Raw genomic sequence first — 22151 nt, 5'->3', positions numbered from 1 at the left:
GCATTGCAGCCCAAGGTTCCTGCTGGGTTCACCATGGCCTCAGCTGCATGGAAGGAAGCCCAGCCAAGGAAACCTCAGCACGGCCCTGAGGGAGGAACGTTGCAGCAACCTTGCAAASGAGCCACCCAAGGCACATGTGGCTGCACTTAGGGCTGGCCCCTAAGAGCTGCCACTCTGACTTTACTCAGTCAAGCCTACAGTGACTTAAATAAGGAAGGTTTTGAGTGGCCCCCTTACAATGAATTCTATGTTTTGGTAGGAATCTATCTGGTTTCTTATCTTGCAAAGGCACAAAAGAGTATTTCAAAAACAGAAAAGTAAGATACAATATTCTGGAGAATATTGTATTCTGAAGTGCTTAACCTAACAGCTTAAAGAAGTCAGCTACATATACGTACCAAGTGGTGTAACAGTTAAGCAAATAAAGAAGCCCTAACTGTTGCAGAAAATAAAGATGAGAAATTAAAGGAAAAAGGAAAGCAGATCTTCTCGCAGCAGAGACAGTTTATACTATATGCATGAAATGTTATTTATGATATTTTGTTTTATCAACATATTTATGATATGTTCCAAAATAACACCTTTAAGAGAAACAAGTCACTGAAAATTAACATTTAGCAAGCAGATCTGAAATATATCTACTACCACATAAAACAGGGCATTCCATGTAATAATAAAAGTGTGTAACAGTTAATAAAATGAGAACAATTAAAAATAAAAGTGTAAACGAATCTATATGTGCATATACATTTTCCTACTATTTTCCTACCTACTAGTCAAAGGTAGAYGTAAGACATCTGCATCATCTAGTTTGCAATGACCTTGCTTACACTGGTCCTCCACAGTCCAGTAAATACTTAAGCCTTAACTTTTATGCAACTAAAGAAGATGTGTAACTTCRTTTATTGCTGTCAGTGGGAATATTCATTTACTAATTCTTCATGCAACCTCTATTATTTGCAGACTATAACCTTTGAGACCAGCTCTTCCCCCACAGAAATCAAACAAGCTTTTCACTTATTCATTTATTTTGAAGCAAGAAAAAATGAGATGGTTCTTATGCTTGTTTTTGCTTTGTTTTTAATCAGAACAATGTAAAATGAATTAATGAACATTACTTTCTGTAGTTGAAATTACACCCTATTTGTCCAAATAAAAATGAAATCAGTCCCCTGTGTTGTTTTTTTTTGTTTCTTTTTCCCCCTGTACAACTCAGGAAAGTGAATCAGTACATGACTAAACTGAGAACAGCTGTTTCCCATACGTATGAGAAACAGAAATAGCTGAGCAATGTGTTTAATTCATTCTACATAYAAATGACAGGTAAAGGCCTGCAAAATTTTTTTTTTAAGGAAAGGAATTGTATTCATTTTTAAGATATGCTTTGAGAGAGTCTTCTTTAATTTTAAGATTTTTATTAAAACTACCACAGGGTGCTCCATGAAAGAAATGCATATTAAAATCGAGAATATCTCATCCCACACTTGCTCATACAAGTCCTAGCTCTTTAAATATCCAACTCCTGACTTCAGGACAAATTTATTCCTGACATTGAGAAGAATACTCAGTCTACTATAGCCACATAAAACAGTAGAAGTGTGCAAACTATAGCAAATATAAGCTGTACAACTTATAAGAGTTCACACTGAAATCTTCAATTATTTCAAGTGTAATCGATTCCTTCTCCTCATCTTCAACAGGCAGGCACACTATAAATCACTTTCAGTGCCTCACTGCATGAAACATGAAAACAGAATTGTAATACACTGTTTAATACTATTTGAATACAAACATACTGTAACACATTATTAAAAAACCATGACACTTGCATATCAACTGCTATCTTTTAAGATACAATTTAAGATACCATTAAGATACCATTGCTATCTTAAACTTGTTTTCTTATTTTATTTTAAAAAGTATGTAGCATAACCTGCATATCTCCATTTGCTCTAACAGTTAAAAACAGTTCAATATCTACTAGATACACAAGGGAAAACAACAACAATACATTTCTATTCAACTTAAACTGTGCAGTTTGGAAGTTTCCATGAAGATAAAAAATCAAATCACCTCACTTTGAGATTAGTAGCTAATGCATTAAAAATAAAACAGATATATATTAAGGAGCACTCTGCTTGGAATAAAGTTTCACACTATCAATATGAAATTGTACTTTTAGCAGAAACTAAATATTAGCAATAAAGTTCAAGGAGGCACACAAATGCAAATTTTCTCCCTCCTTTCTCCCCTCCAAAGACCGGGCATATAAACAGATCAAGGCAAAAATCACATTAAGACCAGTTCTATATTTGCACAAAATCTTTTGCACTGAATAAAGACAGTGTTATGTCAATTGCTCCAAGTAATAATGATTAATTACTGCTACAGCAMCAGCAGGAACACTAATCTATATAACTTACTTATTAGTCGATACACAGAACAAGGAAGTTTTTCTAATTTGAACAAACAATTATGAAATATTTTGCAATTAGCAAGGAAAAAAATAAGATTAGGCAAAATACCTTTCACGATGTGTTATTCTTTCTTTAAAAAAATCATGATTAGACATCACAAAATCTACTTTCCTTGCTTAGACAGCTGCTACTTTTGATCAATGCTGATTGATAGTCAACACAGCGTGAGAATTTAAAGTTAAGCAAAATTAAGACTATAGAACTTTGCTGTAGAGATAAGAGTGCCAATTTTAGAAGYGGATTACTACATATTAAGATTATTGAAAGGAAGATTAGCAAAATTCTCTAGTGTTATTAATATGCATGTAATAGTCTTTCTCCAAGGGAAACATTTATATTTGGAGACAGTACAGAACTACCCAGATGGAACATTATCAATATTATAAATATCCTAAAGGATTTTAAGATGTTTTTTTCTGAGCTAACTACTGTCCACATTCTTTATTTTAACTTTCTCCCAGAAACAAACAGAAAACAAACTTGTTGCCCTCCCAACACCAATACATTAATATAAAGCAGAAGCGCAGAGAGCATCGAAGCTGTCAGTGCCTGAAATAATTCTACCACTTTAATATTGACATTTACATACATTTATTTATTTATAAAAGCCATTTTACTCAAGGAAARAGGTTTTTGTTGTTGCTGTCAATTATTTATATTCAAAAGTTAAAGTTCTTGTATTTCACAAATTCTAGTGAATATTTTATGCATCTCATGAGCAAACACACACAATTCCATAGTACCATTCATTTAGATTACAAAATATTTCGATCTTCTTTTACTAAAAAAAAAAAGAAATCCATCATCCATTTTTAATCATATTAAAAAGCCTTAGATATTTAATTAACATAAATTTTGTATAGACAGAATGAACAATTAGGAAATTGTTCATTCTCTACCATCCTTGTAGCTCTGCTTAAACCACTCACGCAGTCTCAGTTCTTTTCAGAGAAAGGCAAAATAATGCTGGCATCCTAGCTTGAAAATTCAAGTCAACAGTGAAAACCAAAGTGAGACAGAATATCTCTTTGTGATTCGAACACCTCCCGGAACAGAACAGCTTCACCAAATACATCTTAATCTTCTGCTGCTTAGAGGCTGTGGGATATTGTTTGTTTGCTTGTTTGCAGAGGTGTCATGCAGAATAAATGCACTCGCTCAAACAACCCACTTTGACGTACAGCAAGAGAGAGGCCTCTCCTAAACTCTGCTTTCACAGGGAACACTTATTTTACTGATCTACTTTTACTAGCAGTTACTATTACAAGGCTCCTATCACAAGCTTGAAACCAGTCAATCTAGCAAGAACTTCCTGTGCCACTTAATTGTAAGAAATAATGGGAGACAGTAACTCAAACCTTAGGTGCCCAAAACATATCTTAGACCCTGAAGAAGAATCTGAATTCTCTGGATGAGCTTAGCACTGCTGAAGGAAAACGCATCAGAGAGAAGGACCAGAAAGCTGGGTGAGAGCACCAGAAAACACATGGCCAGCTCAGACAGATCCTGGCATCCTCAGAGAGGCTGACAGAAAGATTGTTTAGTCTTAACTAAAAGTCTTAGCTGTAGGATCATGGTTTCCTGAAGGCAAGGAAATTTTCTCCTAGTCTTTAAACCTTCCTTTGCCCAGGTCTTCATCATTCTTTGCAAGGACCAGTAAAACAGTCACTAATTCCACTGTTTGTTTCTGCAAACTGGAGCAAGCTGTAAGGCCCAATTCTGGCTGTCAGTCTGGTTACTGGCACTAAAAATACCAAGACTATCATCTCCCAGTCATGAGATACCTGGCTTTTTGTCCGTTGTCGGTCAGCTGCAGTGCAAGTTGTTCTATTCTGCCCTGACCTGGTGATGAGAGCAAACATTGTYCCCTTTTCTCATGTCAGGACAAGACCCTTCTGTTCATCACCTTTTCATATGTCCTGATCTTTTGGTTGGAAACCTGAGCACATGCCCACAGACCACCAATGAGTTCAGTCAACCCCAAAATGGACTTTTTAGATCCACAGCTGCCCCACAACACAAGCACAACAAGATCTATTTGCCTAGATAACGTAAGAAAGAGGGAATCTTTCCAGTTCATTATTTGGAAGCTGACTCTTAGAAACTCCTAAGAGTTTCTACTTCATAGAACATATATGAGTATTTCCACAACCAGGCTAACAGTTTGTCCAGTCAGATATTCAGCTTCTGAGTACAGTCACTAACAAGGTAATCAAAAATTAAGATGAAGAAATGGTTTATGAAACAATAATGTACCCCTAAGGGAAGCACTTTCTTTGACCAGCAAAAGCAAGGTCATATTGCTTTTGCATAAAGACATGTGTCGATAATAAATGCACTTCCCCCATGTAAAATCAGGAGGCACATTCCAACTGCTTGCAGGAATATCCAATTTGAAGTCAATCTCAAAAATCACATTGCAGCAGCAAATTCCACAAATGCATGTGCTTTTCACAGTTTTACTTGCACTGCTTTTGAATAGTTATTTGCTCGGCTATATTATGAAAATGGATATATGGGTATGCATGATTTATTAGACTATTATGGATGTACAGGAGGTGCATTTTGTTTTCTTTTGCTAGGATCTTCTCTAAATTATATGGAAAAAAACCATCTCATTGCTTATTCATCTGGGATTGTCCCCACATATCTTGGCATATTTGTTATATATCTCTAGATCCCTAATCTCTTTGCTACATTCTTTTCTGCTGAGTGGGAGAAGTGAGGATTCAACTCAGWGTTTCAGACTCGGTATTTCAGGGTATTTCTAATATGCCCAAGTGGCATGTTAATGCATTGCATTGTATTCTCCATCTCATTTCTCCAAACATTAATATTTGTTTTGTTTATATATTATCAAAATGTCTTCACTGAACTGCTCATAATAAAACTTGAGTCTGCTTTCTATGCTGTTAATATAGATCTGAGTAAAGCAAAGAAGTATTGTCATTCATACCCTTTGTGCACACCATTATCTTTTACAATTCCATAGACAGTCAGACCTAATTACTGTGGAACTGAGAGGACCTTGGTCACATAAGAGCTCTGGTGGAAGAATATAGGCATATTTCAGAGTCTGTAAATGGACCTCCAAATCAAGAGATAGTAGATAAAGAATGAGTAACAGATAAAACTGCCTACTCCACAGCTCTTGTATAATTACCTTCAGGTAATTATACTTGTATCATGTTAGAAGCTTCTATACAGAGAAGTTCATTTTCATCTCAGAGTATTTCTAAACAAGCTAGAAATTGCCATCAAGATCACAGTCATGTGGGAGAAGGTTTCTGCCTACAGCAAAGTCATGCTGGGTCTCCCCTCCCATGGCTACCCAAGCAAACAAAATTTCCCGTACAGCCACTAATTTTTATCTCAAACTAATAAGAACCTAAGCCCATAAAGACATCTACATAAGATCAGATCAAAGGCCAGTGTTCCCAGTGTCCCGTCCTCTGTAAGAGCCAGTAGCAGGTACTTGGAGAACAGCATTTTTACATGCTCTCCCTATTCTTCGGGATAGTGTCTAAGCACAGCTGGAATATACAAGTATGCTTTACCTGGATCCAGTAATAAACAGCCCTGTTTTTCAGTGACTGCCAAAGGGTTCCTGAGCCGAGTTCTATCACCAACATTAACTTCTTATGTGAAACAGGCGTAGACTGAAATGTGAGAAAGACTTGGACTGTGCATTGCATCTTTTTTTTTTGTTTTCCCAAACATCACTTGAACCCCATTCATTGGTATTTCTCTTTAACACCACATTTTCCAGATCTGTGTGTCCATGCAAAGCTTGTGCTTTGCATGGCTTCTTATCAGAAAGTTGGAAATTGCATGTACTGCACAGGGTTGTCATATATCTTTAAGAAGGAAAGAGTAATTGAAGAAAATCCTGAAACAAAAAGCCACAAGCAGAAACTGTAAGTTATTATTGGAGTTAYGAAAACATGTATATTCTGGAAACTTCCATTCCTATAGGTTCTGAGAGGACAGTGCGTCCTACTGAAATCTTAACTGCCACCAAATAACTTGCTCAGCAAAATTAGCAAAAAAGTGAATATAATCCTTTCAAGAACTCACGCTAAGAACTCACCGGAGTCAGGAAGAGGAGAAACAAGACCTGCCTGAGGATTGCTGAGAGTACCTGTTGTGGAAGCACCTCACGGYCGCTCCAGCGCCAGCAGAGCACGGGGCTGTCACAGAGCCCCTGTCAGACATACGTCTGTAATGTGGTATTACAGACCAGGAGCGCAGGAACAAACCCCAGTGTTTACCACAACATCATCTGCCAGCTGCGGARGGCATCCGCAGAGGAGCCTGCTGTCATCTCGGAGAACACTTCACTGCTGCTCCCGCGTTCCCAGAGGCTGGAGGAGCCCGGAGCAGCTGCTCTAATGGGATTTGTGAGACTACCAGCTCTGCCTTCTGCAAGTTTCATTTCCTCCCAGTATAAAACATGCCTCTCGGTCTTCAAGCGTGTCACAGTGACAGTCAGGGCGGCTAACATCCTTGCCAATAACATAGATCAAGCTAATGATTTTTACAGCCAAACACTGGAGCCTTTGCAGCTCTGGCTGGAGACGCAGAGAGCGAGGTGCTCATTTTCCTTAGACTGGCTGCACAAGGGAACACGTGGCACACATTTATTTACCAATCCATAGCTTACACAAGCAAAATATATAAATGACCAAAAGACGAAATGTGTGTTCTGACAATTTATATCTCCCTCCTCTATTTGCTCTTTTTCACTATGTAAAATATGTAAATGTATTTCACTATGTAAAATAAATGAGAGAATACYCTGTCTCTCAGGGGAGCAAAGCACGTGTGGAAAACACGCACACTTCTTGAAGCTGAGGACTAGTCTATAAATGGATTTCTTTGTCCAGTTGGGCAATCCTCAGCAACTTCCGAAGGGTTCCGAAGTGGTGAGCGCTGATGCCCTGGCTCTCYCTCTCCCAAGTCACGGAGCTTCCTCCAGATCTACATACTTTGTTTTATAAATGGAGGGGTTTACACCACTGCATCGCTCTCCTCAATTGATAGTTTGCAAATTCATCTCAAAGTCCTGATTTTGACTTTTTTTTTAGTCTAATTTGAAATTAGTGTCACTAATTAGTCAAGAGTGTAAACTTGAGGCTAAGAATTAGTAATTAGCATTCAAAACAATACCATGAAGAAGATTTGGTGATCCAGGAGACCTTAATTTCTGCAAATTTATTTCAACTCAACTCAAAACTGAACATTAYGGAGTGGTTTGCAAATAGGTATGGAAATAGTATCTCATGCAAGGCAAAAAAATACCTTTTTTTTTTTATGTTTATCTGTGCTATCACAAAGTTTATCAAGTAAAAGACAACAAAAAAGATCTAATCAAGAAATGACTGTCTATAAAAGGAATGAAAAGTCAAAACAAACCTCTAAAATAATTATTTGTTAGCAAATAACAAGGGAGAAGTAGATAATTGATGTTTAATTTACTAAGATATTTTCATTAGCTGCAAGGTCTCAAAGCCTTTTAATTCCAGGCTTCATCTCTTGCCAACTTCTCCCTCTTAAATTTATAAAAATGTTAAAAGTTTAATTAGTGTTTCAGAAACCATTCAAGGTATGCAGACTAACCTCTTTGGGAACAACTTAGAATCTATATACTTTTTTAATGAATATACTTTGCTGTAGCAGTTGCGTTTGCTATTTTGATTACTTTTCTTAGAAAGACTCCAGATGGCTGATCTGAAAACCTGGGCCTTTCTTTATACTATATATATATATATATCTATAAAAAACAGCACCAACATAAAAAAAAGTACACAAGAGAGATATTTTTCCATAATGCTCTTCTTCAAAAATCATAATCTCATCATTGCTCTGACATTTGTTTAGGTAAATTGTGGGTCTCACCTTGACATTTAGCTATTAACTTGGGGGTGGGAAGGAACCACACTCATTTGGACATATATTTGCACTACATTACAGTTATTGCTTAATTATGCTTATTTCAAAACTAGGATTTATTCACCTGCTGAAAAGTGTTAGTCTCTCTCAGTACTTTGGACATCTAATCAAATATAAAAACATTTTGTCATTTCCTTTTTATGTCCAGTTAGCTACTTTATTTTCCATCCTCAAAATGCTGTCCTTAAATGTCTATTGACACTGTCTCAACCCCAAATTATTTTGACAAAYACACAAAAGAATAAGACATAAATACCTTCATTTTTGCTCTAATGGAATATTTGTCCTTTAAGATATTTCCTTCTGCCTGGAGCATGTACTGTGCTTTACTCAGCTTAATTCAATTCATTTTTGGTATCTAACATAGGGAAGAATGTCTTTCATTGGTTAGCATCATTGTGATACTGTTTCCAAGCTATTGTACACATGTATCATTCGAGTCAAGTGCTCAGCACTGGCTGCTTTGAAAAAATATGAACAGGAAAATACGCTCACCTTCAGGCTCCCCACAGAGTGTACACTGTGACTCTGCAAAGAAAAAGAAAAGATTAATTATTATTTCTGTATTTTAAGATCTGCGTGCACAAGCTAGGAAGTAATTGCATCCAAATGTAACAAATCTGATAGAACACAAATTAGCATGAAAAATGCAATTCAGTTTTCATTATGACACATGTTTTTTAATATTGTAAATTGTAATTGTAAATTAATTTTCAAAAAAATGTAAATCTTCATTTGTTTAACTAGAAAGTCCAAAGAGTCAGATTGAATATATTCAGATGGGAGGACTTTTTCAAAGAATCAGGCAATGGTTAAGGTTCGAAGGGACCTCTTGAGATCATCTAATCCAACCTCCCTGCTGCAGCAGGGACACCCAGAGCACAGGGCACAGGTGGCATCCAGGCGGGTTTGGAAGACCTCCAAAGAAGGAGACTCCACAACCTCCCTGGGCAGCCTGTTCCAGGGCTCTGTCATCCTCACAGTAAAGGTGATGGAGATGGAACTTTCTGTGTTTCAACTTGTACCCATGGCCCCTTGTCACTGGCCACTACCGAGAAGAATTTGACCCCACCTTCTTTACATTCTGCCCTCAGATATTTATACATCTTGATCAGATCCCCCCTTAATCTTCCCTTCTCCAGGCTRAACAGGCCCAGCTCACTTATTCTTTCCTCATAAGACAGATGCTCCAGTCCCTTAATCATCTTTGTTGATGGACCCTTTCTAGAAGTTCCATGTCCCTCTTGTATTTGCACTGGTTTTTAATCCCCATGTGCTATAAAAGACTCTCAAGTCCTCTCAGGTAAATTAGCTAATTTGAACAGTCAATACAAGACTGCTGAATTACTCTGCAAAATAATCCAGCTACAGAAAAAACAAAATTAAAGCTCCTTCATAATAAAAACGGTGTCTCTAAATGTACAGTAACCATCATTACAATTATTTTGCATGTCAAAAATTAGACACAAACAGCAAATATTTTAAAGCATCCAAGCAGTGAGGTTGAGTAAAGCTAGTGTAAAGCTGTAGAGCAACGTTGTCAGCCAGGACCAAAACACCGCAATCAGTCGAAATACTTGGAAATATAGTCACCAACAGAAGATCCTGAAATCCTAGAACTAGTCTTACTGGAGACAAATAGCACAGAGCATTCCAATGTCTCCAATTTCAAAAACCTCCATTTTAACTCTCATTGAAAACTAATACCTCCAACAGTAAGGAGGATGCTAAAGAATGTATGTATACACACCCACATATATATATATATGTACCCATTTTCATGTAACTTCAGCACAAAAATCTTAACACTTTAACATGTCCAGTYACATGCAAATCATTCACTTGAGAAGTTGGCTGAAATCTAGTTTCAACTGACAAATACAAAATCGGAATTAAGCTCCGATCTTGACTTTGAGGAAAAAGAAATGCCAAAAACATAGAATATGAAATACAGCCCCTGAGATGCTTGACCTTTCCTGCCTTTATGTTGCCAGTGATACACAAGTATTTCCTTGATACAAATGAGACACTGTCTTAGAGTGACCTACTTTTTAAATGGACACTTAACTCTACAGCTTTCATATATACATATATATATATATATATAAAATGTTAATTGTTTTTAACGCTATGAAGGATTATGGTGCTCACGATGGAAATGGAAGAGTAAAGTTATGTTTTTATGTTTTTATTCAGGCTGGTGATTTTGCTTTGCTGCTCCCTCTCAGCGCTGCCGCGGACCGTGTGCCTGAGCCCGCAGCCCCCAGGGCTCCTCGAGCTGGAAATAAGGGCTCAACCTGCTTCCAGAAAGCATCCAAAAAGCCAGGGAGCTCCGCAAACTGTCCCTGGCTGCCAGCTGCTTTCCAGGGTTGCTTTCAGGTGTGTGTTTAAGRGCCACCACACAAGGGCCAGACAGGTGCCTCTTCCCCTACCTTTGGAGCTGATGAGGAGAGCTGGGTTGAATTCATCAATTTATGACCTTCCAAGGCTGGAAGTCACTGACATCAGTCACTTGTCTCTGTTCGTAGGAAGCGTTGCAGGTGATTCACCCCTACGGCTGTGTCTGCAGGTCACTGTGTCCAGCCCGCCGCTGTACTGGGGGAGAGGCAGGTATGGGTCCTGCATGAACCCACCAGAGCTCCTGCTGCCCCACGGGCAGCGTGGMAGGGAGGCAGCACCGAGCACTGCCTCCCACACAGCCTCACAGCGTGTGTGTGTGTGTGAGAGAGCTCAGGGACTACAGCTGCACCACACGGTGAGGGGAGAGAAGAACAAGGTCCCGCGGGTGTTGCTAATGCGGCTGTCAGGAAAAGGCATGCTTGTACACCATGGGGGAATGGTGGAGTTGATTGCAACCTGCATGGTCCACAGTAACTGTTGGGAGGTTGTATGTCCACGTTTCCAGCTCTTAGCCATATAAAGCATGCTTAACATGCTCATTATTTGTAGATTTACATCATCAATAAACATAGAAATCTCAAAAATCCATAAGAAACTTGCTTCAATTTCTTCACTCTGGAAGGCAGTTTCTGCAGCTTGGCATGAAGGTTTCTCTGGGAACTGGCACCAAACCTCCGTTAATGTGGAACTTCTCATTTCAGTCTTATTTAAGTTTCTGTTCTGGGGCCATCTGACAACAATCAGGAACAGTGCAACAGTGTGAAAAGCTACAGCTTCTTCAGTTGAAATGTCATTACTGAGTGGGGAGGGCATATAGCCTAGGGTCATATGTCTCAGCACAACCAGTGCATAACCGGGCTAGTCATTCGAGACTCATTAGTCAAGGTAAGAAAGAAGACACTTAACCTGCTTTAGAAGGTTAAGACATGAAATAAGTAGCTTTTGTAAGCACTCACTGCTGTCTATTGTGAGAGGCCTTGGACTGAGGCTATACTTCACAACATTCATAGCAACATAATGTTTCCATTGGAAGGGACCTCTGAAGGTCATCTAGTCCAATGGCCTCCTCAAAGCAGTGCTACTGCCAGCACAGCTCAGAATCACAGAATCACACAATATTCAGGGTTGGAAGGGACCTCTAGAGATCATCTAGTCCAACCTTCCTGCTCAAGCAGGGCCACATAGAGCATGTGGCACAGGGTGGCATCCAGGCGGGTTTTGAAGACCTCCAGAGAAGGAGATTCCACAACCTCCCTGGGCAGCCTGTTCCAGGGCTCTGTCACCCTCACAGTCGAGAAGCTCCTCCTCACCTGGAGATGGAACTTCCTGTGTTTCAGCTTATGCCCATTACCCCTTGTCCTATCKCTGGCCATCAATGAGAAGAGCTTATCCCCTTCTTCCCTTCATTCTCCCTTCCTGAACTTATACATGTTAATCAGATCCCCTCTCAGCCTTCTCTTCTCCAGAGAAAACAGGCCCAATTCCCTCAGTCTCTCTTCATATGAGAGATGTTCCATTCCCTTAATACCAGCTGCTTGACCTCCAACTTGAATCTCCCAGTCTGCAGTTCCTGACCTTTCTCCCTTGCTATCATCCAGCTGTGCCAAAAAGAGTTTGGCTCCATCATCGCTGTAATTCCTCTTCAAAGAGCCATAGTCTGCTGAGGGGATCATCTGCACTTCACCAGATAAAATGATCCCATCTCCTTCAGTCTCCCTCTTTGCAGGCCACGTGCTTTAGTTTCTACCCATCTCAGCACCCACTCCAATCCTTCCATGTGCTTCTGCAGCTGGGAAGCCTCAAAGCCTGACTACAAGTATTCCAGGTGCAGTCTCATCTACGTCAAAGGATGGAATAATAATCTCTTTAATCATGCAAGGAATTTTTTTTATATCCGTGCTCAATGAAATCAAGTCTACCTTTACCCAGTGGAATGCAAAATCAAAGTGCTTACAAATTGTAATAAAACAAGAGCAGAGATATGAGCTGTTACCGTATTTCATGAGCATACTTTTTACATCTCTCTTTCATGCATTTCTTACTAATGGATCATGCCTCCATCCAGCTGATTAAAATGTTTTAGTAATAAATACAGAGGATGTGCTCCTCTTTACTATATTGATAATCAGCTGCATTTAACACAGTTAAGCTCTGTCTTGCCAGCACTCATACATGTGACTAACTCCTTTGTCATTGCTCTCAGAAGTAAAATGACTAAGAATGGAGAGTGTTTGGAGAATTGGGACCCAACAAATCAACAGAACAAAGAAAACCCTTTATATATATATATCAGTCTCATCCTAGCTTTTTGCAACTGGCAAGCTAGCACAAATAGTCTTCCAGATGCAAGAATGTGTAGACAAAACTGGTCTCAGGAAACATCTTTGAACAAAACAGATTCATCATGAAGACGTGAACTCCTTTTTTTTCTTCCCCTGAAACGGTATGGAATTTAGTTTATTTTGGTAGTATTTCTCGTCTAAGCAAAATAGTAAACTAAAACTGAAACTGAAATTAAAAATAATGCACTCAACATGAAAGTTTGACACTTCTATCAAAACAGTGAATTCAACACTCAATTTTAAATTAGAGTTTAAAAATATTAATCTACTGAACAAGTTCACCTTTCCTTGCATTGTATACWTTTTTTTGGTATAACTGATATTAAGGGGAAAAACAATACTGACTGGTATGGATACACTGAAGTCTATTAAAAAGAGCTAATAAAAAAGAAAAAAAAAMCAAAAACCAGTATGTCAGATGAAAAATGCAAAATGGCCATTATGAATAAATAATAATACAAAATACTCATGTAAGCTATATTATGTAATAAGAATAAGACAACACAACATTGGTAGTATTTGAAATCACTTGAAAGAAAACACTAGATAATATTGAAAGGTGTAAATAAGCTGTTAAGCTTGAGGACTTGGCACTAGACAAAGTCTGATGATCAGCTATTTTACTACCTCAGAGAATTTGGCAAAAATTGCTTGCTTTCAGGAGTCTGAACTAATAAAGAAAAAGGATCCTTTCTCCCCCTATATTTGTTTCAGCTAATTCAGCTTCTGCCGAATGATTAACAATTTATAGAGGTATTGCCTGCAGCTGCTTAGAACAGAGGCAGAATTCAAGCTTCAAAGTGTAAGCTGTTAAAGGTGTAAGTTAAACTTCCAATATAAATAACATCAATTTTTAGACAATATAGTGTTTCCTATTATAAAAAAWTTGAGATACCCCATATGTGAATAATTTTAGAAAAAATTGTGGCTTGGAAGTAGAAAAAAATGTGCATTTTCCTTCCTATTGGTTTTAAATTTTCTTGCCTTTGTAAAAGAAATGATATGAACATGTCAAGMATAACACCTGTATTAGGAAGACTAAAAGCCAATGTTTTATCATGTTATTTCAGCAGATTACCTTGGGAAGAAATTATGCCCCATATACCCAAATAATTCTATGTCTGACCTAGAACAGTCAACATAACCCACAAAACATGATTCATTATGCTTTTGAACCAAAGTCATTGTTCAAATTCATCCCCGATATAACCTCATAGAAGTCCCACTTACTTACACAATCAACTAATTAACATATTTTCAGAGTTTTCAAAACATTTCAATGAACATATATGCAACATGCAATTTTTGCCTTTGCTGTTATGCAAAGTAGAAGAGGTACTCTTCTCATATGGTAAGGAACATTAACAAGTCTTGGTATAGACAGAAGTCAGAAGAAAGCACTATATCCRTATTTTCTGTATCATCCCTTACACGTTCCCAGAAATTTCAGCATCCCGCATGTAACTCCAATCTGGACTACTGCATATCTTTTAGAAAGCCTTGACTAAATAATGTGGGGTGAGTCATTATGTTTCTGTGGGTCTTTTAACAGTTAGTTCACAGAATCAGACAATGGTTAAGGTTGGAAGGGACCTCTAGAGATCATCTAGGCCAACCCCTCTGCTCCATCAGGGACACTTAGAGCACAGGGCACAGGGTGGCATCCAGGCAGGTTTGGAAAACCTCACAACCTCCCTGGGCAGCCTGTTCCAGGGCTCTGTCACMCTCGCAGTGAAGAAGTTCTTCCTCATATGGAGGTGGAACTTCCTGTGTTTCAACTTATACCCATTGCCCCTTGTCCTATCACTGGCCACCAGTGAGAAGATTTTGGCCCCCTCCTCCCTACATTCACCCTTCAGGTATTTAAACATACTGATCAGATCCCCTCTCAACCTTCTTTTCTCCAGGCTAAACAGTTACCCTCTAAGGTCCACTTTAATTGCAGCAGGGAGTTACCCAGACTCTGTAGTCCACCCAGTTTTGACTCCAACTCCAACTCAACTCCAGCCGGAGTTTTCATGCAGATATGCAGAAATGACCGTTTGACAAGTAATATATCCAGAGTGACAGGGGATGCTTGGCATAACTTGTCACAGCATGGAGGAGTGCCGTGTCTGGGAAACAGATGCGGTCCACTGYGGACTCCTTCTTCATCTTCCAGTAAGGAAATTCAGCAGAAAACACGTTAGATTTTCATTTCACTGCTTCCAATGGCAAGGAATGCAACTGTTTGTGACACTGTTTCATCAATGTCTCTTTACATCATTTTACTGATGTCAGGGAAATGGAACTCTGCGACTCTTTAAGAGAAATAGAGCAGCCATGTATTACCCTGAGATTTAGTGCAGCTGAAAAGCAAGATGTAATTTAAGACCATGCTGTAAGACTTTAAATCCTTTTTTTTTCCAGGATTTTAGTCCATACTTATATGTAAACAGAGCCATAATGGTGTCAATAGAAGCTGGCGGTATTATGAACTATGTTTTTCATTCTCAGTTTTTATGTCTACTTTTTCTCCTATGCCTTTTGCCTTTATCTGCATCTTTCTCCTCCCGTTGATATCCCGGTGTTGCATAATACCATCATCTGAAATATCAATGTGACAGCCCCATGGCATAAACTGCAAGACTTTATCCTGTTCCCCAATACACAGCCACCACCTTTGGTTCACAGTGAAGCTGCAGCACGCCTGCTGGAGAGCTTTCCAACTGTAAATGGATACTTGAGCACCGACTCTGTGTTCAACCATCCATTTAGGTGAGAGGTTGACACAGATCTCCAGAGACCATCTACTCTTTCCTTCTGCAGAAGCTCTGAGTTTCCCTACAGAAATTTCCTTAAATGGTTCTTATAAATCTCAGGTGACCAGGAATACAACCCTCATCAGGTAAATTCTGCCCATCGTTACACTATCTGTGCAGTTAGAAAACAAAGTCCTAAATAGTCCAAACATGCCTGCCTTTCAGCAATAAAGATGGAAAAAAAAARTTTTTCATGCCCCCTTTTTTGCCAAAAACAATCTAATATTTCATATATTCAATGCTTCCTTCATTTTTTCTTTTTTTTTCTAAATAAGATCTATTTGTCCGGTTCTTCTTTCTTTCTAATACAGATATAATTCTTTCACACACTTTCTAATATTCACCTCATCTTTGCTGTTTTCTAGACTCTTTTCAGTTTAACTGTATATCAAAATTATAAGGGCCCCCACATGAATACAGTGCAGCACCTGAGCCCTTAGATTGCCAGGTAGAGTAGGATATTTACACTCTTGCATCCTTTTTATATTTTTAAGAATGAYTTTAGCAAAATTTAGAACAGCAGCAGTTTCTTCACCCAAGTGAGATCTCAGCTCATCCTGATAGGCAGGAATCAGAATAAAAGTTCCTTTAGGTATACACCATCATAAGAACAAAGTAATATAAATAAAATAAGTTTTATTTTGTTGTTCTGCTTTTGCAGCAAGAACATTATTCATGTAATCCATGTAAGCTAAGTGAAATCCACAAATTATTCCAGGTTCTTCTTACAGTTTACAAATGTTCTTACAACTTTTTACATGTAAAATAAAAAACAAACAATGTATCCTTCATAACCTACTTTAAAATGTAACAGTGTCATTTAAAATGGTTTGTGGAAATGTCAATAACTGTATTTTATGCCTCCAAAACTATTTCTGTAAGCACTTCTTGCTGAGTTAAGTGCTGCTATCCCAAATGCCTGCTTCTCATGGCAGGTGATTTACAGTTTGACCACTCTCAAGATGAGATTTCACCACAATTTCTGGCATGTGGAACAGCTTTTTTGAGTCTTTCCATTTAACTGGGGTATTCATAACAAAGGGTCCTTTACTGCCTAGGACTGGGCCTTGGGTTTACAAAAAGTAAATATCCAATATAGTTCTGGAGAAGAGGCAGGAAGAATAAAACAGAAATAAAAACCAGCTGCCTATGAGAGATTAGTGGCTGGCCTATATTGGGAAAGACAGGACAAGGTAGCCAAGTACCCATGGAAAGGACAGAGACTGAAAAAACTTCAAATAAAAATAGAATATGAAATGACCATTATTAAAAACAGAAAGAGTCTAAAGCAGAAGAAAATCACCCAACCTGGCAGCTAACTTTGTATCCTTTTGAACAAATGAATTGACAACCAACCAAATGTATACAGCAACCACTAACAACCTATTATTTTCCCCAGATGAAAATACAAGGTTCATGCTCAAAGCAATGCCAGAACCTATTCACAGCACTTGCACATCAGATCTCTCTCCATATGGAGTTTACACATTACACGTGCATTAACCAAGCCAAAAGAGATTTCAGAAAAGAATGATGAGACCAGGCAATCAAATATTTTCATAAGAAAACAAAAATAACTGAAGCGATAAAAGGCAAAATATAAACCACCCAGGAAAAAAAAAAAATCCCTGATGTTCCTCCTGGTGATCTGAATACAAATACTTTCTCTTCAGAGAAGCAGTCATAAACTCAGTAATAAAATTGATGTGTTTTAACACATTGCTGGTACACACTTCACATACATTCTACCAAAGTGGAGAGTTCAAATATCCTGTATGAGGCCAAAAAAGACMTAAGTTGTGCTTAAAAGAGGTCACTCCATGTGCTTTCTTCCACATCTTTTATGCTGATTTTCTATTATTTGAGCTTCAAAGGTGGAAGCAAGTCATGCTCTTCACAACACTGAGGGAAGGAAACTTTGCAAATCCCCAAATCTCTACCTTATGTCTTCATGAAAAACGCTGAGTGTGACTGATGATAAGAAGYTGTGAGCGCTGGGACACATCAGAGTGCTGTGAGATACAAACCTGGGCAGTGGCAGAGACCAGGTCTTGCTCCAAAACGCAGGGGAGCCAACACAAGGCTCATTAGAGCTCAGCAGAAGCAGGCTCACACCTCAGCAGCACTCACCCAAAGACTGGCCAGGCCATCTATCACCATTTCTCCCCTCCTGTCTCTTTCTTGCTCCCCCTTCTTTTAACTCTATTATYGTTGAAAGATTTCACCAATGATCTTGCTTCATAAGGACAAGTAAAAATGGTACAAACCCAAGCTGAAGATGATACAATAAAGAACCAAAGAGAGAGATGGCAGAAAGGATAGAAGTGGATGGCGTAGCTATGGAACAGACCACATACTCAAATGTTAAATTGATTTTTTCTCTCTCATTCTCACCTCTCACAAGAGACTGACAACAAAGAGATCTGAAGGAAGGGGGAGTTACCCTGACAAAGAGATTTAAGAAGGGTGACAAAAAAGCATGGAAGAGCATGGTGTAGCCATAGGGGTGGATAAAATRGAGATAAATATGAAGTCTGAGACATATCTGCAGCTGGAAAATAGACCACTTGCTGGCAAGACATCTGAGCAGTGCCCTTTGCATAAAGCCTTCCTCCCTGCAAAAATTCTTCAGAGATCTTAACAGACACTCAAGCCTAAAAGGATTGTGATAGGACTTCTTAAAGCTTCAAGCCAGTTCAGTCTCGAATGTGTAGTGACCTCACATACAAAGTGTTAATTGATAGAGCAGCACCAGGCAAGGTCTCCCAACGAACACTGCCCAAGCCCAAGGACTGTTCTGTCAAAGATGCAATTTCTACTGTCTGTTTAAAAAAACAAAGCAAAAAACTATTTATGCTAAGTAGTCTTTGACATCAAGCTAATAAACTTTAATCAATGTAATCTGGAAAAAAAAAWAARKKRAMYKRWKRAAAMMAMMAAAWWAARKTYYWWYYTKRAWWWYCYYMRRAAAAAAAAAAAACCCATAAAGAAAAACCAAAGTTCTTTTGTAGATGAGCCTAAATGCTTTCATCTCACTGCATTTATAAACAGGGACTCCTCCATGAGCATTATGAAGACTGCAGGATGCGACCCCTCCCGTTCAAAATAACAACAGAGGGAAAAAAAAATCCATATGGGGTAAAAAGAAATTTCCAGTAAATTAATCAAGAAAAATATGCCATTCCTTGCGAAGCAACTACCAGCCTCACACCAACAACTACTGACCTCATAACTTTGTGAACTGAGCCTCCACATCCAAAGGGAGCCCCTATATCGCAACAGGCTTTAAAGCTGGACACATATACAAACTTCTTATGCCTCATATTTTCCATGGGCAAGCATTCCTAGACTAACTTCATAAACAAACAAACAAAAATCTCAAATTCCAGCTGCGACCGAAACATCAAACAGGAGAGCTTGAAAAATGGCCTTTGACAACAAGGTATAAAATTGCAATACAGAACGAGAGGTTGAAAGACCAAAACTATTTCATGAAGATAAAATCGAGAAGTAGAGTTCAATGGCTAAAAAAATCTGATCCCTTTGCAAAAACACTCATAAATTCAACTTTGAATAGCCTAAAGTGAAGTTGAAACAGCAGATTTAAATCTGCTATTTCTCTCCAGCTACGTACATCCTGCACACGAGAACGTACGTCTCTCTGCAGCCAACCTTGCCTTTAGATGGCTGCAGCAAGCCAGCATGTTCTCTCACTGCTTTGACCTTCACTTCTTCAACACTTTTGCAATGCTCTGGTGATTCCTTCGCAGTTAACTACAAGGAAGTCCCAGTTTGTAGTAACAGCAGCAGTCCCACTCTGTATGCACAGAGCATAATCACTGCAAGGAGACCTAAGATAGATATAAAAATGGTTTTAAGTGTTAGCACACACTGTGTGCTGGTTATGACTATCCCAGTTCTCTGTGTGACAGAAACCTTAAAAACCCGGGCAACCTGAAGTGCAAACACCTAAAACTCATATGGGTTGCTTGTGTCTGATTCTTAAACATGCCTGAAATTAGAARCTAAACACAAACCTTCTAAGTATTTTAGACATTGTTATTAACACATGAAAACACTCATTCAACTCTCACGCTATAATTAATGTATAATATACTCAGCTAATGCAGTACAAATCAGAAGCAGTATCATCACTGGAACGAACTTCAYTGACTGATCTAGCCGGGGGGCAGGATACTATTGCTAGTACCATCTGAATGCTATTGCCTGCTCGAAATGAAACCTTTTGCTGTGACAAATATAAGATGAGGCTGTATAATTACACATCACTTCTTTCAAGACTCTTAAGAGCAGGAGTGCAAAAGAAGACACTAGCCCAAATCAAGTGCCTGTAATGTCTAGGATTAGTCAGATTAGTTTGCAGCAAAATGAATTTTAGTCTTCAGCCTTTTTTTTTTCCCAAAACCATTAAAAAAAATCTATTGCAATTGAGAATCTCCTGATCTTGAATCTTAGAGTACTCTGCTTCCTAACAAGATACTGGAAGTAAGTTTATAGTGAAAATGAAAAAGCACAGATTAATTGAGCAGCTTCTCTTCTTAGACATATGATCCAGTGTTTGGAGCCCATGCCAAGAAACTGCCACCCTCAGTTTGCTTTTCTGTCTGAATATTTAAATGGGAGAAAATCTGCTTCCATAATGAGAAGTTTTTTGTAAATGCAGCCTTTCCATTTAGATAACCATGCTACTCTGCTGACTGGCTCTCAAGCAATTGCCTAAGTGAGTGTTTTTGCAGAATTGGTATGAATTTACAGATTATAAACACAAATGCACATTTGCTTCTCCACAGTTTGACTGGCCTTCTTCAAATTATTTATGAGATGTGGCTACAGGGTAAATTCCTGAAAATTTGAAACTAAGGAGACTCTTAACACCAAGGAGATAATACTGAATTGCTTGCAAGAGACAAGTAATGGAAAAGTTATGATCCGGCTTGCATCAGTGAAATGATAAATAATTATACACAAGCTACTCATAAATAAATGTCATAAAGCACTAGTTAATACTGCTAAACTCTCTTAATCACAGAAACACCACTGAATTACTAATCAATGGAAAACAGACATACACAGGTGTGAAATTAGCTGTCTGTCAGCTTTAATATTTCATCCTAAGGGAGAAAAAAAAAAGGAAGATTTACCATGGCTATTTTCCAGCAGTATTTATCAAAGATTTCCTATTTAAAACATTTCCATCATTGAATGATGGAACCAGACAAGTACCATTTGACTTCTAGACTTTCCTGCCTTATATTGGCTCAAAGAGTAACATTGGTTAAGGATGATGTACAAGTATAAACCACTTCCCAATATACATCATTTATAAATAAATGATAAACMTTATCATTTACATTAGTAAACAGTATCATTTACATTATCATAAACATTAGTTTATCAGGCTCCTCTGATAACCATATCTAACTGCTGTCTAACAAAGTTTTATGATATGAATAACAATCCAACCAAAAATTCATTTATCATCCAAACTATTCAGAAGAGTCTGAATCTCATGTTCTTTTGAGAGTTTTCATAAAATACTTTTTTTCAGATATACTTTTGATCTTTCCATGATCTGAAGGCTCACAAAATTTCCACTAGAGTTGTAATAATAGTTCCATCTGGTCCTCATAGCATAGAATAATCAATTAATTTCAAAAAAATTCCTGCCAACGGCAAGATAAAATTCTGGATGTGAATCTGTGAATTTTGCATGAACATACATGCAAAGGATGTTAAACCTATCAAAAATAAGCTAATCACATGTTTAATTTTAAATGTGATTAATTAGCACTGATTTCAGCAGAATAAACTACTCTTTTATGCATTTTCATGTATCTGCTTTGACTTTGGCTAGATTAGGAGGCACTTAATTGCCTATGTAGGTAAAATAAAGGGAATTTGAGYACACCCATTCCCTCCTTTTTACCTTATATCAACTAACAGAGTAAACAATACACATGTTCTATGATAATACAATAGTAAATATAAACATATCAAAAATTGGGCCAAAGAAATGTTCCCATCAAAAAGTAAGTCACATTTGAAAGGCAACAGGAAATAATCTCTCAAAGAAAGTTGTGGTTATATTCCCCAATCAGCACTGCTTCACCTGAGGGCATTCATGAAGATGCTTCAACTGCCATTTCTTTTTGTTGAAC

At 38.1% G+C, this 22151-nt stretch overlaps 1 long non-coding RNA gene across 1 annotated transcript in view; it reads right to left on the bottom strand.

The window, feature by feature from the left end:
- Window positions 1–1664: 1664 nt before the first annotated feature.
- Window positions 1665–22151, bottom strand: part of LOC112942869 — a 92062-nt gene continuing 71575 nt past the window's right edge. The window contains exons 2-3 of the long non-coding RNA XR_003248473.1: window positions 8925–8957; window positions 1665–1733 (exon numbers count right to left, since the gene is read on the bottom strand). This is a non-coding gene — a long non-coding RNA (uncharacterized LOC112942869). The remainder of the gene's footprint in view (window positions 1734–8924; window positions 8958–22151) is intronic.

This window comes from Nothoprocta perdicaria, unplaced genomic scaffold (assembly GCF_003342845.1).
Source record: "Nothoprocta perdicaria isolate Ctin4 unplaced genomic scaffold, notPer1 scaffold_136, whole genome shotgun sequence".
NCBI classification, from domain to species: Eukaryota; Metazoa; Chordata; class Aves; order Tinamiformes; family Tinamidae; genus Nothoprocta; species Nothoprocta perdicaria.
This window is presented reverse-complemented; position numbering and strand designations above follow the sequence as displayed.